Here is a 27,682-nt window from a genome sequence, read left to right as displayed (position 1 = left end):
ATTTAATAAGATAAATGAGAAATGATTGGATCACGTATGTTGATAAAAAAATTGAGTAATATTCTTGCATATGATATTTTTGGTACTTCATTTTTTGCATATATTTACTTGAAATTAGATGTGATGATGTTTTATCTTACTGTGACATTATATACTTCAAAATTTTATTCACTTGATTTATGTTAAATGGATAAAATGATGTTTCACTTTCCTGTGGCATTCTTATGTTTTGAAATCATATTCATTTAATTGAGGTTAATTTGATAACATGGTAATATATATTAAGTTATGCAATTTAAGTTTAAAATATGTTAAGAAAATTTGCATTTGATTGGTACTTAAATTTCGTAATTATACATGTGTATGAGGAAGTTAAGTAATTCTATTCGAATACTTATGTATTACATTTAATCCTATTATCACTTTTAAAAAAAATTGGTGTATTTTTGCCCTATATTTTGGGCATGACATTTTGGTATTAGAGTGCAGTTTTGTAACATTTGGGCAACAATGTGTCCATGTAAAGTGTGGATGTTTAAAAACTACATGAATTAAACCTCCTCTCACATTTTCGTATTTGATTGGAAGGGGAAATAATCCTATCTTATTTTATTAACATGACATTTAAACTCTATTTTATAATTCAAACTTTAAAAAAAATATCCCCCTTGGCTATATAAATAAATTTTAAAATCCCACCCTTAGAGAAAAATATAGGACTTGTGAAAATTTTACATCCTTGGAGCAAAAAGCTCACTGCCTTTTGTATGAGGAAGGTTTTTATTCATTTGGAATAGAGCATATTCCACTTAGATTCTTTTATTATCCTATTTTCTTTATTTAAATAAATTAATTGCAAAAAAAAGAGAGAATAAAATTTAAAAAATAAAAGAATAAAGACATAAAATATCTACTACTCTACCTTATCCTAAGAATCCAACCACTTAACTTTACATTACTCCCTCCCCACCCTAGGCACAACCATATGTGATCCATTGTACATTACACAAAGTTGGCATTACCCCAACATACCCCCATGCAGACTTGACCTGGTGCCTCAACCTTATTGGAGGAGGTGTTATGTTTTTATGAGGGTGTGTGTGTGTGGGGGGGGGGGGGGGGGGGGGGGGGGAGGGGGAGGGGTCGGGGGCATCTTTAAGGTTGATGGGATGGGCCATTTTGATCCTATCTCCATCCTTCCAAAGTGATTGCCTCACACATCCTTTTGATAGTGTGGAAGGGGGAAGATTGGGGCCTTGCGCTCATGTGGGTGCAATGGAGTAGCTAGGCGTTAGGGAGAATAGAGTTTTAAAAAGAAGCTATATTCAATGTTATAAATGCAAATAGGAACTTTATTATTTCATCCTCCTTCCATGTGATTTTTAATTGCCCAGCATCATTTTGTCTGACTTGCCTTGTTGGAAATGAATTCAAGTTTGGGCTAAACATTATAAAGTTTGGAAAAAAGAAAAACCAAACATGCCTTAAATATCCTCCCTGGAAACCCACAAATATTTTCCTAGCAAACTTATTGTATGGCTTGAGACCACATGCAAACTCCTTCATTGACCCCTTGCTATGATTTGCAGACCTTGGGCAATGTGTGGCACCTTGGGCCAATGCGCCTTGACCTTTGGGAGGTGCCCATCCTTGGCTCACGTGTGTTAGGCATATCACCCCTTCTCATGCGTTGATTTTGCAGGAAACTATTGATTGTTGCCAGGCCTTTATTCTTTTTTTTCCTTCCTACATACTTGTCTGACATTTTTAATTGGGATTGGAGGTCAATTTTAATGAGGAGCAGGTTTGTTTGATTTTTAAACTCTTCTTATCTCATGTCTTCACATGATCCCAGGTGTACTCCCTCCCTTGCTACATTTTCTTCGAGCTTTGGTAGGCATGAGTAGTCATGGGAAAGTACCCATGTGGAGTAGGGAGGTGGGGAGTAGAAATTTAGGGGGTTAGAAATTAGTGGGTTGGGTTAGTATTAAAGTAGGATCTTAGTGTGGGTTAGTTAGATAGCATGGTGTTGGGTTAGTGTGAGTTAGTTAGGTTAGTAATTTTTTATTATAAAGTTTTAAAATTTAGTTAAGTTTTATGTTTTAGTAATTTTAATTTTTATGCTTCTAAATATTGGTTAATTAGTATTTTTTAAAATATTAATAATTACATTTTTTTTTTTTTTTTTTTGTTTTTTTGTTTTTTTTTTAATCAATAGTTATGTGTAGTATTAGTAAAGTTAGGTTATGTTCTAAAGTTTTAATGTTAACTTTGGTGTTAGAATATATTTAATTAGTTTCAATTAGTAAGTTAAAAGTAGTTAAGAGTTTGTGTTAGAATATTAGTGTTAGATGTTATTTAGTTTTAGTTACTTGTTTAATGTTAAGTTAGGATTTGTTAGTGGAGATTGAAGTTAGTTGTTATTTTTGTTGATAGCATTAGTTGTTATTTAATTAATTAGATAATATTACATGTTAGTAAATGATGGTTTTATTAAATTTAAAAATAATAAATAGTATTTAAATAGTGTGTATTTCCCTTGCTTAAGGACTGACTAATTTAGAAGATATGTAAATCAAGTTTAATGATTAGTGAATCAATGATTTTGTTAGGTTATTTTATTAATGCTTAGTATTTAAGATGAAGATTTAAGCTATGTGTATTAGAATTTTTTGAGTAATATATTTTAATGGTAAGTGGTTTCAATTTAACTATAGTTAGGATATCAAATTTGCAATAGGTTTAAAAGCTCTTATGTCAAATGCTAGTATTAAATGTTAAAGAATAAATGTTCTCTTAATAATTAAGAGAAGGGTAGGATTGGAAATGAATCAATTAGAAATTTTATGTTATTAGTCTTTTGTTGAGATTTAAATTATTGTGACAATTATAGTATTGGGATAGTTTTATTATGGACTTTAAACCTAGAAGGTGATTAGTAGATCGAGAAGTATTCTATTCAAGTTGACTAGGTAACATAATGATGGGTCAGATTATGATAGAAGATAAGTTAGACATTGTAAATAGTTTAATAATAAATGTTTTAATAATCCAATTAGTTCAAAAAGAGACATGATAATATCCAGATTTAGTATTAGTATGTTATGATAAATTAACTCTTAAATGTAGAATTAGATTCTCCTAAAAGATTGATCTAGTATAGTGATAAAGGGATAACATCATAGTCGACTTGAGAAACTGGGAAACCCTAAAATGTATTTTGAATTGAAATTTGTATCTTTGTAATTGAATCTAATGTTTAATTGATAGACTCATTCAACTAGAACTAAGAGTTCCCGTAGCATTGGGACTTACAGGTTCAATCCTAGATAGTATGTGGAGATGTCAACTCTACATCTTAATAGTATGTATTTGAAACTTATTTTAAACCTTTGTCATCTTTCTATAACCTGATCAATGTAGCATGTTTTAACTGAGTATATTAAACTTGGAGTTAGTATTAACAATTGTAAATGGTCAACCATAAACAAATTACCTCGTCTTAATGAATGAAAACAACTAATTTGATGCAAGAATGTTATATTTATATTTATGTATATTATGATCTCATAAAGAATTTGAAATTATATCAAACATGATCACCTTGAGGGAAAACTAAATTAAGAACCCTAAAAAAACTTTGAATCATGAGAGTGAAAATGAGTACATAACCTAGTGATCAGAGAAACAGTGTTCTCATCATCTTTAGTAGAAGTCAGATTTTGTCTGACCTGATCACTCATGGAAACATTTTAGTTCATATCAAGTATGGAAGTGATCAAGTAGACAAGTATTGATTTAGACATTACAAACATAAGAAAAGGAAAACTATGACCTTTAAATTTTAATTTTGTAACTTCAGGTTGAAATATTAAATAGACAAATGAATGGTGAGTAAAAAGAAAGGTAACACTTGAAAAATACACCATGTTACCAAGTTATTGGGATATCTCTAATCTATTAAGAATTTAATACATATTGTTCTAGTAATCCTCAGAAAGAAAATGAGAGCTAAATTAGAATCTACAAGTAACATTTGGGAACCTTGAATGATAGGATTACTAATGTGAGAAGCTATTCAACAAGAGAGAGTTACTGAGGAACATATAAAGAAAGAGAATATCTCAACCTACTATGAGGAATAGAACCCTAATCAGGGGATGAATCTATCTCAATATAGTGGTAAGAATGAAATTTAAATGGTGAGAAGTATGTATCATATAGTACTGAACTAGTAAGATAGAAAATGCAAACTTCTGAGTTAGGGTTATGTGAGTCTATTATGTTGATAGGCTTATTCTATAAACATGAGTAATACTAAATCTTAACTATCGAGTGAATGCTCGTAGACTCTGGTATTGAAATTATTAGATCAATTATAAACCTACAATTTAGAGAAAGTAAAGTCATGATGAGGTCATCAACCTAGTACAAACTAAAGGTTCAGGTATTAGAGTTAAGTAATAAGAGGATTATAAGCCATGAGACATGATAAGACCAATGATGATCACCTATATTGACAACAAGGAGATAGTCGTAGCCTAATGGGTGCTCTAATAGTTTTTGAATTAGTGAGCTCGCATTCAAGCGGGAGACTAGTTGGGGAGAACTTGGCAAGAGGTATAGACCCTAGAAGAACTATGGGGGGACCTGGGAAGAATGTTGGGCCGAGTTTCATGGCTATTGGGGATGATGGTAAGTCTGGACATGTTTCAGACACTTTTAGTGGGGTCCATGACCCACCCTTGGATTCTACCTTTGCTTCTCATGTGTCGGTTCAGGAAAAAGAGGAAAAGAAAGATCATGTGGAATCTAATAAAATTAATTCCTCTATTGGAGAGAAGGTAGGGTCCTTAGAAAAAAAGACCTGGTCTTCACTTTTTGGCAGGAAACCAACTGGCAAATCTTCTTTCCCGCTAGTGACTTCTAAGACTAGTTGGGAGAAAGTTGAGTTCCAAGTCTTTATCCCTGACCCCTTAGTGGATTTCTCTATTTCCTCCATGGATTTCACACTGGTGAGAAAATTTCTAGGGGCAAGACCAGATCTAGATTCTCTAAGGAAAATGGTTAAGAGGAAATGGGCTATTCGCGGGGAGGTGGACATAGCTCCCATGCAAAATGATTTCTTTCTATTTATTTTTAACTATAAGGAAGATATGAATCTAGTTCTCTATGGAGGTCCCTGGTCTTTTGGAAAAAGTTCTCTTACAATCAAAAAATGGGAGCCTAATATGGTTTTATCAGATTCCTTTTTCCTTACTACCTCAATTTGGGCTAGACTTCCTGGACTCCCTCTTGAATTCTAGCATGAGGACATTTTTAAGGGTATTTCTAGTTCTTTTGGTGAACTGGTGGCTTTGGATACTGCTACTGCAACCAAATCCAAACTCTAGAGTGCTAGACTATATGTGAAGGTGGCGGATCTAAATCATCTCCCAGAAAAGGTGGGTTTAATTTCTAAGCTTGGTAAGAAAACCTAAGTAATCATTTTTTAAGATCTTCCTAATGCTTGTTATGCTTGTAAGAAACAAGGTCATTTGGTTAAAAACTGCCCCTCCAAGAGTAAAATCCACTTGAGTAGTGAGAAGGAAGTGAAAAAGACTAAGGTTTAGTAAAAGAAGGTTTGGAAACCTAAAGGCGTTCATCTCAAAGAGAATAAAGAGAATAAGAACTCAAAAGCTCCACTAGCAGTTGTGGATATTGTCTCTGAGCTTCTTCTCGAGGATGGAGCTAGGCTTGTGCCTGAGACGAAGAACATGAACTCTAAAAAAGAAGTGAATGGCTTAAAACTAGATCCCATCTTGCCTAAACAAGGTATAGATGACTTGCTAGATTTATCAAAGCAAATTTTTCTTTATCAAAAGATGGAGGATAAATGGGGTGATCTTGATGAGATGATAGAGCTTGAGGAAGGAGAATTATTGGCTGAATCTGGAGCTCATAGTGAGGATGATGTAACTCAACCCAGGGAGATGCAAGTTTTTGTCCCTTTATTTTCCCAGGATACCCTTATTAAGGACCCTCCTATCCTAGAAGTTGTCAAAGAAGATGGAGTAATCTCAAAGCTTAAACCAAATTCAAGGAAAAGGGCTAAAAAAAGAATAACATAAAGGGGGTCGAGACTTGAAGAAATACATTAGAATTGCATACTAAAGTGAATCCCAAAGCTTTGACCTGATAAAACCTGGGAAAAAAATAGACCAGCAGTCTAAGGTGAAACCAAATGTTGGGTCTCCGGATAGACGTGGAAGGAAATCTTCTAAGAAAACCAGGGAGTTAGAAAGCTTGCAGAATATTGCTAATCATTGTCAAGCAACTATTCTGGATTATACCCCTAAAATATGGAAATGAAAATTATTACTTGGAATATTAGGGGGTTGAACAGTTACCATAAACTAGATGTTGTTAGGAATTTTGTTAGAGAATATAAACCTAATTTTCTTCTGCTATAGGAAACTAAGATGAACAAAGAGAAAGCAGAGCAGATAAAAGCTTTTAAAAATTACTCTATAAATGCTAGTAGTTCAGAAGGTGCTTCAGGGGGAACCCTGATGCCATGGAAAAAAAATTGCTTTGATGGGACTATTTTGAGTGCTAGTAAATACTTTATGATTGCTAAAATTACTAGTGCTGATAAAAAAGAGGACTAGTATATTGTGAATATATATGTGCCCAACATGAAAAGCCAAAGGAAGAAGGTTTGGGACTCTATATCCTATTTTAAAAGTATGGATTACTCTGGATGGTGGATAATCATGGGAGACTTCAATGTCCCTCTTTATGACCATGAAAAATGGGAGGTAATGCTTCCCAGATTGAAGGAAGAATGGACCTTAGGGAGTTTATAAACAAAGAGGGCTTAATGGATATGGATCTTCAAGGCATTCAGTTTACTTGGAGTAATAAGAGAGTTGGCAATGATTGTATTCAGGCAAGGCTTGACCATGCTCTTATCTCTCCTGATTAGACAAAAGATTTCATCTGCAAGTTGGAAGCCCACCAGAAAATTGGTTCTGATCATTTCCCTCTTATTTTCACTACTAATAAGCTTAGTCCTAAGATGAATTTTCCTTTTAGATTTGAGAAGATGTGGATGCAGCACCCTCAGTTTGAAAAAAAAATGGAAGAATGGTGGAACATCAAAATTGATGGTACTGCTCTCTTCAGAGTGACTTCTAAACTTAAAAATGTCAAAAAGAAAGTCAAAATTTGGAACAAAAATTGCTTTGGGAACATTTTTGAGGATAAATCTATATTGAAAGAGGATATCCAAAAAATCTAGGATATAATTCAAAAGGAGGGATATACCCCAGACCTTCTTTTAGAAGAAAATGAAAAGCTGACTCAATACAATGACATCATTACTAAAGAAGAGATCTACTGGAGGCAAAGATCAAGATTAATATGGTTGACTGAAGGAGATAAAAATACCAAATTTTTCCATCTATCCACTCTAAATCATAGAGCCAAATCTCACATTTCACATCTTATTAAGGGAGATTTGAAGATTGAGGAGGATAAGGACATCATGGATGAAATGGTGACATTTTTCTCTGGTCTTATGATAGCTGACCCCAACATCAATATGGAACACCAGGCTTAATTCCTTAGAGTGATCCCCACTCTGGTTTCAAAGGATCAGAACAAATTGTTAAGCTCAATTCCTAAGAATGATGAAATTTTTAAAGTTATTTGTTCTCTAGGAGGAGAGAAAGCTCTTGGTCTTGATGGCTTTCCCATGTTTTTCTTTCAGAAACTTTGGAAACTTGTTGGAAAAGATGTTTGTGATGCGGTGAAGGAATTCTTTGGGGCAAAAAAAATGCTAAAGGAAGTCAATTCCACCTTCCTAAGCTTGCTTCCTAAGAAAATTGGAGCTGATTCGCCTAATCAGTTTAGGACGATCAACCTTTGTAATTCTTTCTGTAAAATTATCTCCAAAGTTCTTACTTCTAGATTGCTTCCGGTGAACCCTTTGATCATTGTTGACCAACAAAATGGCTTCACTCTAGGTAGAAAAATCCTCAATTCTGTTATTTTTGCTCATGAGAATATTCATTCCTTATCTTGTTCTAACAATCAAGGATTTGTAATGAAAGTGGACATTGCTAAGGCTTATGACAAAGTTGATTAGTCTTTTCTCTCAAAAATTTTGATTGCCTTTGGCTTTGACAACAAGGTTGTTGGACTGATTCATCAGTTGATCTCTACTTCTATTGTTGTCCTGGTTAATGGTAGCTCTTCTCATTTTTTTAATCCCTCTCAGGGATTGAGACAAGGGGACCCTTTATCCCCCATCCTCTTTGTTATTATAGCTGATTGTTTGGGGAGGTACATTGGGGATCTGGTGCATAAAGGATTTATTAAGGGTTTGCAACCCTCTTCCCATCCTCTTATATGTTCTCATGGCCAATTTTTTGATGATACCATCTTTATGGGGAAATCTAAAGTCAGGGAAGCCAAAAATTTGAAGCATGCAATTAATCTTTATTCTTCTACCTCAGGCCAACTGGATAACTGGAATAAAAGTGCTATTTTTTTTCTCAATACCCCTTTTCTTAGACAACATAAAATTGCCAAAATCCTTGGTTGTTCTATAGGTTCTTTCCCTTCTTCCTATCTGGGTCTTCCTTTAGGCTTGAAGGCTCCAGATTCCTTCTGGGAAGACCTTATTAACAAATTTAGCAAGAAGTTGGCTGGTTGGAAAGGGAACCTTTTAAGCCAAGCTGGTAAATTAATTCTTCTTAAAGCTTCTCTCCAAAGTATACCAACCTCTGTTTTAAGTCTTTTTAAAATCCCCATTAAATTTTCTGAAGCTATTGACAAAATTCAAAGCAATTTTTTATGGACTGGTTCAGAGGAAAAAAAGAGAGAATGCCTTTAATTTCTTGGGACCAAGTTTGTAAACCGGTCAGGGAAGGTGGACTGGGCATCCAGAAAATCAGAAGCATGAATAAAGCTCTTCTAGCTATACAAGGATGGCGTATTTTCCATGAAAACAAAGAGTGGAGTACCATTTGGAAACACAAGTACCTTCTTAATTCTTTTTCTCTTTTTGATTTCTTCTCTTCTTCTGATGTTATTCATCCTTCCTTCATTTGGGGAGCTGTGCAGGGAACAAAGAAAATTCTTGGAGAAGGGTGCTCTTGGAAAATTGGTAATGGGATTAGGGTGAGATTTTGGGAAGATGTCTGGCTTAAGGATCACCCCTTGATTGAAGATGTTCAAGATATGACACAAGTTGACTTATGCAAACAGAGATATGGCACTCTTGTTAGTCATTACTGGCAGAATGACTCTTGGGTGAACTTGAAGAACATTGATCAAAGCTTCAATCACATCCAATTATCTCTCAATGTTGTTTTTCTCCATCCTTCTTTTGAGGATGAGATTATTTGGTATGCTGATCCTAGTGGGCAATTCAAAGTTTCTTCTTTCTTTGTTTCTAAGGAGAAGGAAAATCTTCCCTTTTGGTCTCAGGCTTGGACTAAGGGTCTCATTCCTAAAATTAACATCTTCTTTTGGGTCCTGCTTCAAAACAAAATTTTGACCCTTGATAACTTGCAGAAAAGAGGTATAAATTTGGTGAATAGGTGTATTTTATGCAAGAATGGATTTGAAGATAGAGACCACCTATTTTTGAATTGCTCTTATACCCAGCAAGTCTGGACTGAGATCCTTATGTATTGGAACTTGACTTGGGTTCATCAAAACAATGGTGAATCTTCTTTTAAAAGCTGGCAATGCTCTTCTAAGAATTTTGATGTTCAATTCCTATGGAAAATTACTCTTCCTCATCTCTGGTGGGGTATTTGGAAAGAAAGAAATAATATAATTTTTAGAAATAGAGAGGTTCCAGGATGGGTGCTTGGTAAGAATATTATTAGAGCTTTTAAGGAGAATTTCAGATCTCTGAAGAACCCTGATCAAACCTTTCTTGTTGATAATCTGATGCTTTTTGAAAATCCTTAACTTCAAACTAATAACCCAAGATTGACCATCACTTGGAGTTCCCCCCTTATGGTTGGATTAAAAGTAACTTTGATGGTGCTACTAAGGGTAACCCAGGAAGTGTGGGTTGTGGAGGTGTGTTGAGAGATCATATGGGAAATGTTAAAGATGCTATAGCAATCCCAAGAGGCTAGTCACATTGCTGAAGCAATGGCTGCCCTTTATACTATGAAAATTGTCGTAGATTTGGGATGTCCAAATTTATGGTTGGAAGGTGACTCTCTAAATATTGTTAATATCCTAAATAATAAAAGCTCTATCTCATGGTTGATAGAGGCCACAATCAAGGAGATCAAGTACCTTATTCAAAAATTTGAAAAAGTTGTCATATCCCATACCTTTCAGGAGGCCAACGGTGTTGCTAATTGGATTGCCAACTATGCTGTCCTAATGAGGAAAATGGTGAGGTGGACCAATGAATTAACTAACCAAGTTGATCTCAAAGCAATTATTTATTATGAAGCCATCCATGCGCAAGTGGGAAAGATTTGTAAAGATTAGAAAGTTAATGATTTCATGGAGTGATCATATTATTGCCATATTTTCTTCCCCAAGGAAGTACACTCAAATGAATGCGATGTAGTTTTTGCATGTATCTCTAAAAGAGGGAGTCTCTTTTGATGAGATGAAAAATAGTTTTCATTTTAACCCTTTCACTCTCTTCGTCTGGTTACTCTAGTTTGAGTGCATTCTCTATTCTATGCAGATGGGGGGCGAAGCGCACAAGCAGGAACCAAAAAATTGTGATGCCTGGTGTACACTTGATTTGTGTCACACTCTAAACCCTTCTATCCAAACGATTTCATGAGTTTGGAATGCTTGGATGCCAGCTTAGAGCTCCCTATCCACAGAGTGCAAGAGAGTGTATTTCAAGTTCAAAAGCTCTCAGATGAGCCTTAGATATACTCTTCTTGCTAGTAAACCATGCAATGGGAGGTTCCAAAGACAAGATGCAAGAATGAAAATGTCCCAAGGAGTTCCTCAAGGATGCAATGCAAATAAAGATTAAGCTAGAATGAATATGAAAAGTGCAGCTATTCTAAACATGGATAAAAGTGTTACAATCCAAATATTAAGCTATGTGAGAGATTATTGCAAAATAGAAGCTAAACCAACATGTAACATGAATCTAAGCTAAAATTCTATGGTATGAAAGAATGTAGACAAGAAATAGAAGTTCTCCACAAAGCTCCAAAGAAACCTATTAGAAAACCTGCAGCATAACAATATTCAAAATCAGGATGGATTCTTTGAGGGGGAAAGCTCTCTCCCTTTTAAAGTCATACGGACAATAGAGATCAAGATGAAGATGGTGGATTATCAATGGTGGAATTTGAAAAGAGGAGTGATCCATGTGCACACACAAGTCAACCAATAGAATATAAGTTGACTTGTCACATAAGACAAAAGTCTCACAAGCCTTTTCTTTTAATTGTAAAATAGAAAAAGGACTTTATGTGTGCACTTTAAGTGGGTTAGAAGAATGAGGTCTTTTATTTAATTAAAAGGGGACATGTTCTTTTAATCAAATAATGAACTTAGGATAACATAGTCAAACTATAGGTTATAATCAAATAAATTGATTATTAGCAATTTGGTCTAGGTAAATGATTAAATTAAACTAGCCAAAATGCTAAGAAGGGGGCTAATAGTCTAGATGACCATTTTTAGGTGATTACATTTTCCCCTCTTTGACTAATGCATGATCGATCTGGGAACACATTATGTCAAAGAAAATAGAAATCCAAGTAGGCGGTGATAGATATAGATGTCTGATTCCAAAGAATGAAATGCAGAAATAGATAGCAAGTCCTAAATGCACAGCCTAATAGCAATAGTATTGAACATTAGGAAGACGATGTTAGGATCCAAAAAGAATTTTAACACCTAGAAAAGTGAATAGATCGAGAGCAAGTGATAAGGTCAAACAAATGCTCCTAAGAAATAGATAGCTGTAACAATCAGCAATAGAGTATTTCTACCCCCTCGGGATCGAAATTGAAATGAGGTAAGGGGATGCAAAAACTGGCTAGACATGAGAAAAATAGAATAAAGCAATGTCCAAGATGACAGATAGATGATTAGAACCCAAGAATGACTATAAGAAATTGATAAAATGCCCCAATTTGACTAGAGTTGACCTTGAAGGATATAGCATAAAAATTAGGTCAAAATGAGTAGAAATGTGATTTTAGACATGAAACAGTGAATTGAAGTAGATATGAAGTATGAAAATGATGAAGACATAAAGAAATGAAGATGCCCCAGTGATGATTCGAAGATTAGACCTCAAAAGGTCAGCTAACTACTTAGAAGAAAGTAAAATTTTAAAAGACAATTTTGAACATCAAGATGAACTTGAATTTGGATTTCAATCCCGAAAATGAATATAGTACGTTGAATTATTTAAGAGGTCAAAACTTTATATAATGTGATGATAAGATAGAAAAAGAGATGAAGTGAAAGATTAAGAAGGTGAAAAGACATGAACAAGAAGAAAGTAAAGAAATATATGAAAGGAGTTAGCTGATATGTCCATAAAAAAGATGAAGAGAGAGCTCTCCCGATATGCAAGAATGCAAGACTAAGCTAGAAAATGAACCTAAAATGCAAGCTAATATGCAATGTGGTTTACCAGCAAGAAGTGCATAACATTTAGACTCTTAATTTCATCATTGAGCATTTATTAGGGACATCATGAGATCATACAACCATCACTAGTATAACTACGAGGATATGAATATGATCGATATTAGATAGGTATGTGGAAATCCAATCTAAGCATCAGAGACATGTAAGTCAAGATAACTAAATGATTAGATTCCCTAAGTTTAATTTAGCAAGATTACACTTGTATCAAGGCATAAGCGCCAGGATAAACCTTGAGTGCGATCTTGCAAAATAGTCAAGGATGATACATTTGTAAGTCAATGTGTTGAATAGGACCAGCATAAATTCTTACAACACTATAGAAAAACAAAAGTATACCCACAAGCAGAAATCAAGAAAATATGTCCCATGCCCCCAGTCTTCTAGTCAATGACTTCCTCGAAAGACTATTAGGGAGGGAACATATAGTAAATAAATCATCATAGACAACACAAAAAGTAGATAAAGATCAGCATAGCTTAGTCGTTTAAGTGTTAAAGTGTGTGTGTGTAAGTCACTTGGCCATTTCTTCAAGACTTGATTCTGATAGTGAGAAATATCGTGGCATCGGAGACCGTAGGTAAACTATCTGAAAAGTGTTAAAAAACACTAGATGTCAAAGTGGGAGAAGTGTTGAGAAACACTATTTTGTGAGTTGTCAAATAAACCCTAATGCACAAGAATACCTCAATAGGCTAAGCAGTTGTGCCCCCAAGATGAGGATAGGAAACTATTCCAAGCCAAAAAATGTGTAGTGAAATGGATGATTGAGATTGATAGACATAGGTGCGAGGGTTTCAAGTAGCACCTGTTTCTAGGTTTTCACCACTTGACAAATTTTTACAGGACTTTTTTTCAATTTTTTGGTGATACATCAAAGTGCCTATTGCTAGGTTTTCACTAAGATGATCATTTTTTCAGGACATTTTTTGATTTTTAGAATTTTTTTCAAGATCATATATGATTTTTTAAAGAATTTTTTAGAAAGTTTTAGAGATCACTAGTTCTTAAGCAAGATCACATCATTTTCTCCCAATGTCTAGCAAGGTATAGGACACAATGGAGAAACAAGTCGGTGGATAAGCAAAGATGGATGAAAAAGGAGCATGAAGCAAGTAAAAGTGATCCTCAAGGACTGACTCCTCAAGAGTACCCAAGCTAGGGAAAGAGGTGAAATAGTCATATGAAGCATATTTTGGATAAGAAATGGAAGTAATGAGAAAGATAGCATGTAGGATAAGCAATGAAGCCAACAAGTGAGATAGCATGAAGTGTGTAGTCCAAAAGAGTAGCCATGTCAAGAGACCTATGAGAACCATGTTTCATTTATTATGATCAAGATCAAGGGGTCAACTAGATAGTATAGCAATGGGATAGAGCAATAAGAATAAAGCTCAAGATAGAGGCTATGAGTGAATGGGAGAGCACAATAGAAAATCTAGTGGATAAGATAGCCAATATGCAAAGATAGCTCAACATTGTCAAGATCAAAGAGAGAAGAGGGGATAGATGGATGGTGGAAGAATTACGCATGATGCCTATTTGCCAGGTTTTCATCATGGTACTTATCCAAGGTGCCACAAGAAGTAGTTTTCACCATAGGATAAATTTATTTCTCTTTACTTTTGCTACCAAGGTGCCACAAGAAGTGGTTTTCACCAAGGCACATTTTCATTTTTTTTTTCATTTTTTCATTTTTTCATTTTTTTAATTTTTTTAATTTTTTTTGAATTTTTAGAAAGAGCTCAAACTTTTTGAATTTAGATAGTGCTCCTATAGGAAAAATAAGTCATGATAAGCCAAGACCATAGAAAGGTATGCTCAGAGATGTTGATAGGGTGATGAAAGAGAAATGGTAGTAGGAAGAGTATATGGAGGATAAGAGTTCATGTATAGAAAGTAAGTGTAAGCTTTAGAAAATTTCATGAGGGTAGCTGAAATATTGGACAAGATCAACATTGACACACACCTTGAAGGGTATTGGAATGATGGAGGAATCATGGATGAAGTAGCTTGAGGTTTAGATGCATGAGGTGGTAGAAGAGATTTGGAAAAAAGTGGAGTGGAAGGCTTTGGAATAATTTTAGGAATATTTTTGGAAGAAGATGGAATGGAAGCCTTGGAAGCTTGAATGTCAACTTTGAAGTATTTTCAATATTCAAGTCTTTTAAAAGAGACTTGGGAATCCACATAGCTTTAGATTTTCCTTTGGATACTTCAAAACACATTTCTTCGATAATGGGTTTAGGAACCCATATTTTCTTTGATTTAGCTTTTTTAATAGTAGACCTTTGCAGTCTCTTTTGTGCTTTCTCCTTCTTAGCATTCACATGTCGATTAGATGGGACATAGTGATCTTTCTTTTTCAATGGATTCTTATGTTTATTCTCACTTCCAAAGGACTTGGGATTTGTGGATGAATAAGGATGATATGACTGGTTTAGATGTATAGATGGGTGAAAATTCACCAAGGATGAGTGTCTTTTTTGATCTTGAGGTATTATAGGAGAGCTAGGGAATGAGCTATGAGTGAATGTAGGAGATGGAGGAACATAAGGCCCCAATATGGATGAAAGATTTGAATGCTTTAGCTTAGATGGATAAGGACCAAGGATAGATTTAGAAGATGCAAAGGGATAGTGGGAAGGGATATCAACATCTTTAGAGTGAGCAACATGGTCAAATCCATCAATAGACTCATAAGTACCTTTGATAGAAACAACATTTTTAATAGAAGCACTTGAAGCTTGAGCACAATTTTGAAGTGGATGTGGAGAAGTAGAACATGAGGGGATGCTTTGATCTTGACAAGTAGCCTTGGATAGCATATGAAGAGAACTTTTCTCATAATTTTCAGTAAGCTCAAGGGAGATAATGGAAGTGGTATCTTCATCATACTTAGGAGGTAGACAAGTTATAGGATATGGAGGGGAAAAATCTTGAAAGAGATGAACGGGTGCTTGATCTTGATCTTTCTTGACATTTATAGCTTTTTCTTTTTCAGAGTCCTCTTGACATGGAACCACTTCTAAGGACAAGGGAGAATGAAGAGTGAATGGAGTAGTGCTTGGATTAGGCATAGTAGTGCATGAAGGTTGAGGATGTTTAGGATTAGTAGCATGGAAAAGGTTTGCAGCCAAGTGAAGGTTAGCTTGAGTTTCTTTTAGAGGTAGCCCTTGAGGATACACGTAGTTTATGTGAAAAGAATTAGGTTCTTTATTTTATGGAGGCATGTTGGAAAGATTTGAAGTGTTGGGAGATGCACAAGTGTTGGAAGAAGTGGAAAATGTAATAGAGCTGCTACTAGAAATAGGTTCATTAATGTAATCTTGCTCAAGAAAAGTATCCTCAACACATGAGTCACTAGAGGTTCCAATAATTCCATTATCAATAAGATCTTGGATTTTATGTTTTAGCTCAATGCAATCTGAAGTACTATGCTCATTATGTTGATGATAAGCACAATAGATATCCAAGAATGGGTTTCCATATGAGCTAGACTTAGGTAACATGATGATCTTATTGCCAAGAATTTTTTGCAAAGTGTCATCATAAGAATCTTCCAAGGGAGAAAAAGTTCTATTAAAATTCTGTCTAGAGTCCTTTTGTTGTTTCTCATGTGAATGGTATGCATCCATGTCTTCATCATTATCTTGGTGAAAGATAGGTCCATCATGAAATTTTAGCATAGGCTCAAAGGAGGCATCACTTGCTTGTTCTCTAAAGAGGTCTTTAGATCTAGAAGAAGAAGACATTTGATGTCTTAAAGTAGAGCATGTAGACCTAGAAGAAGAGGATGACCTCAAAGAAGGTGACTCACATGCATGTAAAGACCTTAAGGAAGATTCATGTAATGATCCAATCTTCTCCTCTAACCTTTTCTCAAGTTTAGACTTCATTTCCATCATGTGCTTAGAGAGATGAAGGTAAGAAAGATCATTTGTTGCTTCTAGTTCTTTGTATTGCACATATAGATCTTGAAACTCTTTATTGACATGGAGGATATCATGATCATCTAGATTCGGTTGAGGTTTGGTAGCACAAGCTTTGAATTCCATAGTGGTAGATAGATAATCAAGCATGAAGGAGACTAAAGGAAGCTAATAGGGTGACACAAGATAACTTGATGTCTAAACTAGAGAGGTAGAGTGTTCACTTGCCAAGATAGTAGAGAGAGATTAAAGCGACTTGTTAAACAATATGTCCAAGAAACTTACGACATGAATGACTCAAGTTAATAGCTAGGCAAGATGCCCAAATAGCCAAATAAATAGAGCAAGCAGGGTGACAAGTGAACAACTTTCCCAACCCAAGAGTGTAGTCAAGAAATCAAGGTAACCATTTTAGCAAAAGGATAACTAGCAAGCATGCATAAACCATGAAGATAGAAAGACCAAGAGTACCAAGACCAAAGAGTCACTTTAAGCATGTTCAAGCACTAGAGACATATAAAAGAAAAGTCAAATGATGAAACCCCCCTTTGCAACCAACATAAGAAAATGTTTGCATTTGATGTTTTGACTTGGTTGACAAAGTTTGACAATAGTCAATAGCATAGCAAGTTTGATGTTCAAAAGCAATTTCTTTCCAAGCAAGATAGTGACACATGGAGTAGTCTTCAAACAATCAAGTAATTGACAAAGCAACCTTGCATGATACAAGCATATGTGATGTCTCAAAAGAATTCCCTAGAACTATCGTCATGTGTATGTTCAAAAGATTTTCATAGGTCTAGCACATTCAAGAACACATCAAGCAATATCTACCTAGAAGTCATGGTTCATTACTCAACAACTTGGCCCACGCTTGATGCTCCTTCACCTCACATCAAGTGGTTGCCCACAAAAGATATTGGCTTTGTCATGGAAGTGTCATAAGCACAACCAAGGGAACACATATGGTGAGTGTAAAATCTTGGGGTGATCCGGGTAGTCCACTAGGATCGATCCTTGCACCAAGAAGTTGAGCGGCTAAAAAAAGGTAGTTACTAACTTAGGGTGTTTAGATAGGGCTTCCGTTCATAGTGTTCCTCTTGCTCCCAATTACGGGACACCTCACCTTGTGATGAGTAACCGATCTCGCGATCACAAGAGTACCTTAAGCATTCTTGCCTAGTGATCTCCCTATGGTCGAAATCCCATAAGTGATCACACTAGGCGAAGATAAACACTATGTCTACCAAGGTTTTGTGTCCTTGATAGCCTTGAGTTTATAGTGGGTTGGAAGAGCCAGGTAATCGGTTTGTCCCCACTTGGGTCGTTCCTCTCAAGTTGTCTGAGAGCAGGCCCTCTAAAGGATTCTAACTACACAAAGTGGATCAAATTTTGGAAGTCAAGATTTCTGGTTCACCACAAGGGTGAAGAGAATACTCTTCTATTCCAATAATTTTATCTCAAACGCGCCAAGAAGATTCAGTTACCCCTTTCTTTTGAAACCAAATGACAAGTCAAGATTTCTGATTCACCACAAGGGTGAAGAGCATACTCTCCTATTACCAAAAGACTCCAATCACAAGTTTTATGTGCCTATAAAAAATGAACAATTAGTCAATGCCACACATGAAAAAAAAAAAGCAAAAAATTTTGGGTTTTTATGCTTTGGGAAGCCCTGCAAACAATGTTAGTAGTCCTTGTGCATTTGAAGCTTTGACATGCGTTCTTTTTATGCAATGTTTCAAAAAAAAAAATTTCATAAAGATGGCAACCTGTAATCACAACTTGTTAGCACCAAAAGTTAGTATAAAATAACATAAAAATATATAATAAAAAGTGGTGAGTTGCCTCAAAAATCCAATTTATCTTCCAACCAAGTGCATGCAAAGAAAGTGCAAGTTAATCACAAATGCTCTTATTTTTACTCTTTGATTTTGACCTAGTCAACAAGATTGGACTTGTTTACTATTATTTTGTATCCAAAAATGAAAATGAAAAGAAGAGACCCCTATTAAAAATCAGAGAGCTTTCCAAAAATGCAAGAAATTTTAAAAAATCTCTTCATTTGCGCTCTAGAGATCAATTTTGTCAAAATAGACTAAATTTATCAAATTGAATTTTTGGTCTTTAATACGGATTGAAAATTCAAAACACAAAGAAAGAACCCCCATTAGAATTGAAATTTTTTTTTGAAAATGTAAGTTTTTTAAAAAAATTCGCTGATTTACGATCAGAAATGACTTTTTATTAAAAATAAAGAAAAATTTATAACTCCCGAAAATAATGTCAAAATTCTCTGAAAATTGGACTGAGACATTTTGAGAATATACCAAACTCGCAAAAAAAATTTCAGAACCAAAATCCAAGCGGTTTAAAAGATATGATCAAATTTTTAAACCAACTAAGTTTTTGACCTTCAAACCAATTTACTTATGGGTTGGCCTTAAAACCAAAGTGATAATTTTACAAAAGCATTTGATTAGATTCAATATGATGCTATAAAAAACCAAAGATGAAAAATAAAAGCAAATGGAGCTAGAAACTTGATTCAAGCCCCACGGTGGGCGCTAAAAATGTACACTAGAAATGTGTCACACTCTAAACCATTCTATCCAAACGATTCTATGAGTTCGAAATGTTTGGATGCCGGCTTAGAGCTCCCTATCTACGGAGTGCAAGGAGTTAGTATTTCAGCATGAAGGCTCTCAGCCAAGCCTTAGAAATGTACTTCTTGCTAGTAAACCAAGCAATGGGAGGTTCCAAAGACAAGATGCAAGAATGAAAATGTCCCAAGGAGTTCCTCAAGAATGCAATGCAAATGAAAATTAAGCTAGAATGAGATGCAAAGTGCAGCTATTCTAAGCATGGATGAGAGTGTTACAATACCATTATTTAAACTATGTGAGATTATTGCAAAATAGAAGCTAAACTAACATGCAACATAAATCTAAGCTAAAATGCTATGGTATGAAAGAATGTAGACAAGAAAGAGAAGTTCTCCACAAAGCTCCAAAGAAACCTGTTAGAAAATCTGTAGCATAACAATATTCAAAATGAGAATGGATTGAGGGGGAAAGCTCTCTCCCTTTTAAAGATGTATGGACAGTAGAGATCAAGATGAAGATGGTGGATGATCAACGGTGGAATTCAAAAAGAGGAGTGATTCATGTGCACACACAAGTCAACCAATAGAATATAAGTTGACTTGTCATATAAGACAAAAGTCACAAAGCCTTTTCTTTTAATTGCAAAATAGAAAAAGGACTTTATGTGTGCACTTTAAGTGGGTTAGAAGAATGGGGTCTTTTATTTAATTAAAAGGGGACATGTTCTTTTAATCAAATAATGAACTTAGGATAGCATAGTCAAACTATAGGTTATAATCAAATAAATTGATTATTAGCAATTTGGCTTAGGTAATTGATTAAATTAATTTAGCCAAAATGTTGAAAAGGGGGCTAATAGTCTAGATGACCATTTTTAGGTGATTACACCTGGAAGGCTCATGAGGATGTATGGAAAATTCTGTAGAAAGGAAATGTGACTTGTTATCTGGAGTGACTCAATGGTTTTAAGCCACACATCACTACGGCTTTTTTTAAGAACTGGTCCAATGACAAAGTCACTCTCCATGGTGTTACTGTGAAACTTATGGAGGATTTTATTGCAAAGATCATGGGGCTCCCCATGGCAGGCATAAAATTCACCAAGAAAACCAGTATTTCAAATGTAGCCTACAAAAAGTTTTTGAAAATGGAAGATGAGGAGAAGAAACTGAAAAAGAGTGGTGATTTCTTTGATGTGCATCACATAAAGGAGATCTGGAGGGATGTTCTTTGCAATATCCATGAGTATTTCATACTTGATGGAAGAAGTAAAAGAGTTCATAAATGCCACTTTATTTTTTTAAATCACTTCAGACACAAAGATAGAATATCTTTCCCCTTCTTTTGCAGTTTTCTTTACTTCATAGTTTAGAAGCTCATAAGAAGAAGGAGTCTAGACCCATTCTACATGAAGGGTTGATTCTTCTTATTGAGAGGTATTGTAAAAATAAACACATTGCCTCTACTCCCTCTAAGGACAAGAAGAAGGACTCCATTAAGAGTAAGAAGGGTGACTCTATTAAAGGTAAAGATAAAGCCCTAAATTTGAAACCCTCAGCTTCTCAAAAACATGAGGATGAGGAGTTTGAGACCAAGAATTTGGAAAGTCGTGAGAATATTAACCCTGAGGATGAGGAAGATACTGATGCTGGGGATTTAAGCTCTAATTTGGATGAGTACCCGAAGACTAAAGGCAATAATGAAAAAGGGAAAGAGGAAGCCAATAGTGAAGGTAATTTTGAACAGAGTAAACCTGTTAATGAGGGTAACTAGGCTATATCTAGTGGGGGTGATAAAGTGGAAGATAACACTGTTGGGAACCCTGTTGAGAAGAATAAGGAGGACCATACGGCTAAGATTACTTCTCCTATCAAGGGGATAGAGGAAGAAAAAAGGAAGGACTTTGCTCACATAAAGGACTTTGCTGGGGTTCGAAAGGAGGATCAAATGGAAATGGAGGAAAATAATGACAATATCCGCTCCCCCCCACATGGGATTTTTGAAGATGATAGTGATTCAATGCAGAGGGATACCATGCTCACCTTCCTACATTTTACAAAGGATAAAGCCGATACCATGCTCAAAGTAGATTCCTAGATCTACAATGAAATGAGGGGTTTGAAGAAAAAGGTGGAAATTCTCCAACATAACCTGGATACTATCAATGTCAAACTTAGCCAACTAGAAGGGCAGATGGGAGACATCCCTAACAAACTTAACAACTATGAGCAGAACCTCAGAATGCTAATCAAGGAGAGTGGCACTAAGATGGAATAGGTCATCTCGAGTATTTGTGTGGCCACTGCAAGCTTGGGAAAAAGGGCTAATGAAGATATTACTTCGACTGAGGATCCGAGCAAAAGAACAAGGCATAGCTCGAGGAAGAGTGCAATGAAAGTTGTTTCTACTTCAGCTGTTGATACCATTCAAGAGACTGCAGCAATTGGTAAGGAAGCTGCTAAAATGATCTTCGAGCTACAATAGTGGCTCTGGGTCGGTTCCTTGGTTTACTTTCTGTCTAGTCTGGTTACTGGTTGGGGTTTCTGGTCTTGGTTTTGTTAGAGTAATTAATTAATATTTAATTATTTATTCTATTGCTTAAGTTTACTTAGGTCATGCATTTATTTAATATTTCATATTTAATGCATGTAGTGGTTAGTTGTTGACAACTCGGGAGTTTGTTCCTTTTTTAGCATATTCCACTTTTTGTGGATGTGTGCTGAGTTGTCAATCTTATCTTCTACCTCCTTCCAGCTTGTTCTACAAGCTTCCATGAGCTCTTTATATTCGGGCTCTCTCTCATTGTAACATTGAACATCATCACATTATTGTAAATACATTTCTTCTTGTGTTTGCATTATGGTGTCTCTCATGTCCGTTTAGGGTTTTGCCCGTGCTCCATGCTCCTCCCCTTCTATGGCTTCTCTTTGACAGGTTCGCATGCAGGTGATCTTGGCATCTTCGGAGTTGGCTTTCCTCAACTCCAACATGGTATCAGAGCCTTCCTGCTGCAGCTTCATTGAAGAAATTTTGAAGCCGTGATTTGAAGTCACAAACCCTAGTTTGTTTGTGCAATTTTTCTTCAAATCAGGGGATCAGCGATTTTTTGGAGCACTTTGGGACCGAACAGACATCACCATTGGATTCGGAAGGCCATTTGCAGTCAGGATTCATATAAAGCTTTTCGTTTTTGGAGACAGGGCATTTTTGGCAATTTTTTTAGGCTTCCAGGGTCGCTGCCGTACGGATCGTACAGATGCAGAGCATAAAAAATTTTTAAAAAGGAGTTTTCCGGGCGCGCTGCCGTCGCGCCACCGCGGGGCTGCCGCCGCGCCACTGCGGGGCCGCCGCCGCGCCACCCGCGCGCCGCCCGCAGCGGCCGCAGCAGGCAGCGCCGCCCGCGCTCCGCCGCGGCCCGGCCTCCTCCCGGCCGCCGCCCTCCGCCGGTGGCTCCTCCCTCTTCGCTGCTCTGCGGCCACCTCCACCAGCGGCGCAACCTATCTCCGCCACCCTGTGGCCGCCTCCGCCCGCTAGCTGTGCAGCACAGTCAGCGACACGTGGCATCTTCTGCCGCGTTCTGTGACTGACATGTGGCAGGCGTGCCACGTGGCACATTTCCACGTGGCCCCTGCCACGTCATCGTCCATACTGCCACATGGCACTCTTTTTTGCAGCGACGGCCTCCAAGCCATCAAATTTAATCGCATGACTTGCTGACGTCAGCGCGATGTCATCAACCTGCCTTGCACCTCTCCTGATTTGGTTTTGGACCTACTTGTGGTTTTTTGGCCTTAACTATTGCATACGGAGGTATTTTTCCAATCCGAAAGAAGCACCGGAAAGCTGGTTCCGAGACGGAGATTTTGGTGTAGGTATTTTTAGGTTTTGATGCATTTTAATTGCTTTTTTTTTCTGTTGAAGTCCGAAGTCCTATTTTTGACTCCGGCATGCATATCTTTTGCGTCCCATGCCTGTTTTTGGAAAACTTTATATTTTTGGAAAGCTGGTTCTATGTACTTTTCAGAACTGTCATCCTTTTTCTTCCTTTTTGGCCTCTGCTCTTTCTATCATAGTTTTGGCATTTTTGCTCTATGGTGGATATTTTGAGTGTTTTAGGCCCGAGGATCGTTTTCGTGGCATGGTTTGCTTTCTTTTTGGCTGTACTTTCTTTTGATGCAGCTCTTTTTTAGTTTTGATCATCGTAGCTATCCTTTTTGAAGCACTTTTTATTTCACACTGAGATAAACTGTCACTTTTGTATTTCGGGAGTCATGAACATTGTTTTGAGTCAGGTGTACTTGCACTATTTTCATAAAGCACCATGGGGGGGATTATTTGTTTGTTGTTTTAGGCATTCTCCCTTTGTCAAGTGAGTGTCCCTTCCACGACATTAGCCCATGCAGAGTCAGCTAGACCGTGTCTTTATCGATGTCTGTACCTCTTTTCCTCTCTCCTCGTTCTTGGTTTGTTTGCAGAAGATTTTGGCTCACCTTCTCAATTGCCTGTCATCACACCCTGTCTGCATTAAGGGGGGGTTATGATGTGTTCTAATGCATCCATGGTTCGATGGTTCAATAGTGTGAACTATGTATTCAGTGGTTGATCCTACATACAAGGCGATTGCAGTGGCTGGCTACCTATGCATTTCGGTGAGATGGATCATCTACCATATAGACATGCTCAGTTCGTGCCTTCTTCTTCCATGGAGGTTTCTTCAGATCAGCAGTTTGGCAGATTTGCGACTTCTTCATGCTTCAGTGATGCTGCTTCTTCATGATCATTCTTTGTTCCTATTTTAGGGGACAATTTCCCTAGTTGGAGACTTCTTCAGCTCTTCACTGGGTTCTTACCTCTTTTTAGGGGAGGGTTTTTCCCATGTGGTTTTCTCTCTTTCCCTGTTTACAGAGGTTTCTTGCATTGTACTTGGGTACCTAAAATGGCCTCATTGCCGGGACCCATTATGCATTTCATCTTTGTTTTGTGAGCTTAAGGCATTTCCCTAAGTTGCACTTAAGGGGGGGTGTTAGAGTAAATAATTAATATTTAATTATTTATTCTATTGCTTAAGTTTACTTAGGTCATGCATTTATTTAATATTTCATATTTAATGCATGTAGTGGTTAGTTGTTGACAACTCGGGAGTTTGTTCCTTTTTTAGCATATTCCACTTTTTGTGGATGTGTGCTGAGTTGTCAATCTTATCTTCTACCTCCTTCCAGCTTGTTCTACAAGCTTCCATGAGCTCTTTATATTCGGGCTCTCTCTCATTGTAACATTGAACATCATCACATTATTGTAAATACATTTCTTCTTGTGTTTGCATTATGGTGTCTCTCATGTCCGTTTAGGGTTTTGCCCGTGCTCCATGCTCCTCCCCTTCTATGGCTTCTCTTTGATAGGTTCGCATGCAGGTGATCTTGGCATCTTCAGAGTTGGCTTTCCTCAACTCCAACAGGTTTTTGGTTTTTATCATTTTGACTGTTTGTGGTTCTAGGTCCCTGTAAAACCTAGGTTAGTTTGTTTTTGAACTTTTCTATTGGTTTCAGGTCCCTATAAAACCTGATTTTGATACTGTTCTATAGTTTGTTGTAGGTTTCTTTTTCCTGGTTGAGCTGTAATGCTTTATCTTTTTGGTTTTTGTTAAAGGGTTTCAGGGTCCCTTCAAAACCTTCTTTTACCGTAATCTAAAACAAGGAGATAGTTGTAAGAATGACTAAGAAAACATCGACAAATGGTTTTATACCTAACTAGTTACAACACTGTAAACTAAGGATGAAATTATATGTCATTATGACTAAAAGACATGGAATATGAAATTAGATAAGAATAGTAGCATTCAGTGTATTCTCAGATGATAATTAGAACTTGTGTAAATAATGAAATAAATAGAGCAGTAATATATATATATATATATATATATATATATATATAGGATCATACCAATTTGGTGCGAATGATAACACAACTCAGCTGGTATATTGTGGTGAATTTGACCTAAGAAAGATTATGGGTATGTACCCTAATATGTAATTATAGTGAATTGAGGATAAGAGATTTGGTTTTTGTAATTGCAACTTAGAGTATAACTCTACTGACAGTGAGGTCCCCACATGTTAGAGTCTTTGAAAAGAAATCAATATAACAACAAGAGGATTAATGATGACTCATTTTAGCATCCTCACATTTGCACTTTTGAGTAAGTTTGGATAAGGAAAAACCCCTTAGTACAGTAAACCCTAATTGTAGGGTGTTGTCAATCAAGTGAGCTATGTAGTTAGTAGGTGGGATCAATCAAAATTTGAGTGACATGGTCTTTAGACCACCATCCAATTTTAATTCAAGATCCCTGCAATGTATTGAGAGGACCTAAGATTCCTCATTTTCCTCAGTGACCCTGGTATGATTGCATTATGTCAGTTGTACACTCGAAAGTGTCCCACTCTAAACCCTTCTATCCAAACGATTCCATGAGTTGGAATGCTTGGATGCCGGCTTAGAGCTCCCTATCCATGGAGTGCAAGAGAGTATATTTCAAGAATAAGAAAGCTCTCAGATGAGCCTTAGAGATACTCTTCTTGCTAGTAAACCATGCAATGGGAGGTTCCAAAGACAAGATGCAAGAATGCAAATGTCCCAAGGAGTTCCTCAAGGATGCAAATGCAAATATGAAGACTACACTAGAATGAATATGAAAAATGCAGCTATTCTAAGCATGGATGAGAGTGTTACAATCCAAATATTAAGCTATGTGAGATTAAGCTACATGTAAAAATGAAATCTAAGCTAAGATGCTATGGTATGAGAGAATGTAGACAAGAAATAGAAGTTCTCCACAAAGCTCCAAAGAAACCTGTTAGAAAACCTGCAGCATAACAATATTCAAAATGAGGATTGATTGAGGGGGAAAGCTCTCTCCCTTTTAAAGATGTATGGACGGTGGAGATCAAGATGAAGATGGTGGATGATCAACGGTGGAATTCGAAAATAGGAGTGATCCATGTGCACACACAAATCAACCAATAGAATATAAGTTGACTTGTCATATAAGACAAAAGTCACAAAGCCTTTTCTTTTAATTGCAAAATAGAAAAAGGACTTTATGTGTGCACTTTAAGTGGGTTATAAGAATGGGGTCTTTTATTTAATTAAAAGGGGACATGTTCTTTTAATCAAATAATGAACTTAGGATAGCATTGTCAAACTATAGGTTATAATCAAATAAATTGATTATTAGCAATTTGGTCTAGGTAAATGATTAAATTAATTTAGCCAAAATGCTGAGAAGGGGGCTAATAGTCTAGATGACCATTTTTAGATGATTACATCAGTAATGTAAATTTTGTAAGTAATTGGATTTATTTCCTTATATGTCTGATTTCAAATTTTGGTATTTTAATGTTCTTCCTTTTTGGCGACAATGTGATGTGGGGTTGTTTAGCCAATTGTATTATTGATGATTCTATTTTGCCTCTTGGTTATGTCTTTATTCTTGATTTAAATTTTTCTATGGTGGCCACTCTTTATTTCTTTTATTTCAAACTTTTGCATTGAATGTTTCATCCTTTATTGTCAAATTTAATTTTTTTGAGGCACTTTCTTTTGAATTTTGTTGGCAAAAGTGACATATGATGGGCCTACCAAAAAAGGGATTCCTGACAATTAAGTAGATGTATAACTTTAGGGTATGGGATTATTAGTGAGAGTATTTGTGCCCCACCCTTTCCCAAGACTTTGAGAATAGGACTAGTGATATTCGTGGACTATTATGAGCAATAGATTGCACCCTAGTATCAAACCTGTTAAGGTTACAAGATAACCTAATGGACTTCTAGATGAAAAAAAGGTGCAGGTGTAATAATGGACTATTTAGTATCCTAGCAAGAAATTAGTATGTCGTAGAAACTCTAAAGGAAAATTGATTAGCCTACATAAAGAACCAAGTTACATTATAAGAAACCTCATTTGAGGGAGTCTCGTACAGCTGTTACTCTATGAGTGGGTATGTGAAATTCATAATATCTTATTATATTATTATTAGAGACTCTATAAGTATTTTATACTAGATTTGAATGTTGTTTATATGTGGCCTATAAGTTTTAAGGAGTAATCGGCCTTGGAAAATGTAACCATGTCAGAGTTTGGATTAAACTTCACATTTAGTAATGGTAATTAGGAAAATTGGTTATCATTCTTGTGTATGTATGTGAGTTATTAATCATTCTTGTTATAAGAGTAAATCTTGGAATAAGTCTAGACAAGGTCTAGCATAGAATGAACCATTTTAGTTGTGTGACTTCCAGGAGGAAGTCCAAAGCTAGTGGGGGAGGATGTAAGGTCCCTCCTTGTATATACTTATCAAATATGAATTCTCTGTTAAAACCATTATATGAGATTTAAATAGATATGAAGTAATGTTTGATGTTGTGAATGTCCTAATGAAAATTGAGATCAATTGATGCATCCATATTTTAATACTCAGTGATTTGA

Source organism: Cupressus sempervirens, chromosome 3 (genome assembly GCF_028749045.1).
Source record: "Cupressus sempervirens isolate cs-2001-9-10 chromosome 3, ASM2874904v1, whole genome shotgun sequence".
NCBI lineage: Eukaryota > Viridiplantae > Streptophyta > Pinopsida > Cupressales > Cupressaceae > Cupressus > Cupressus sempervirens.
Note: the sequence above shows the minus strand (reverse complement) of the source record.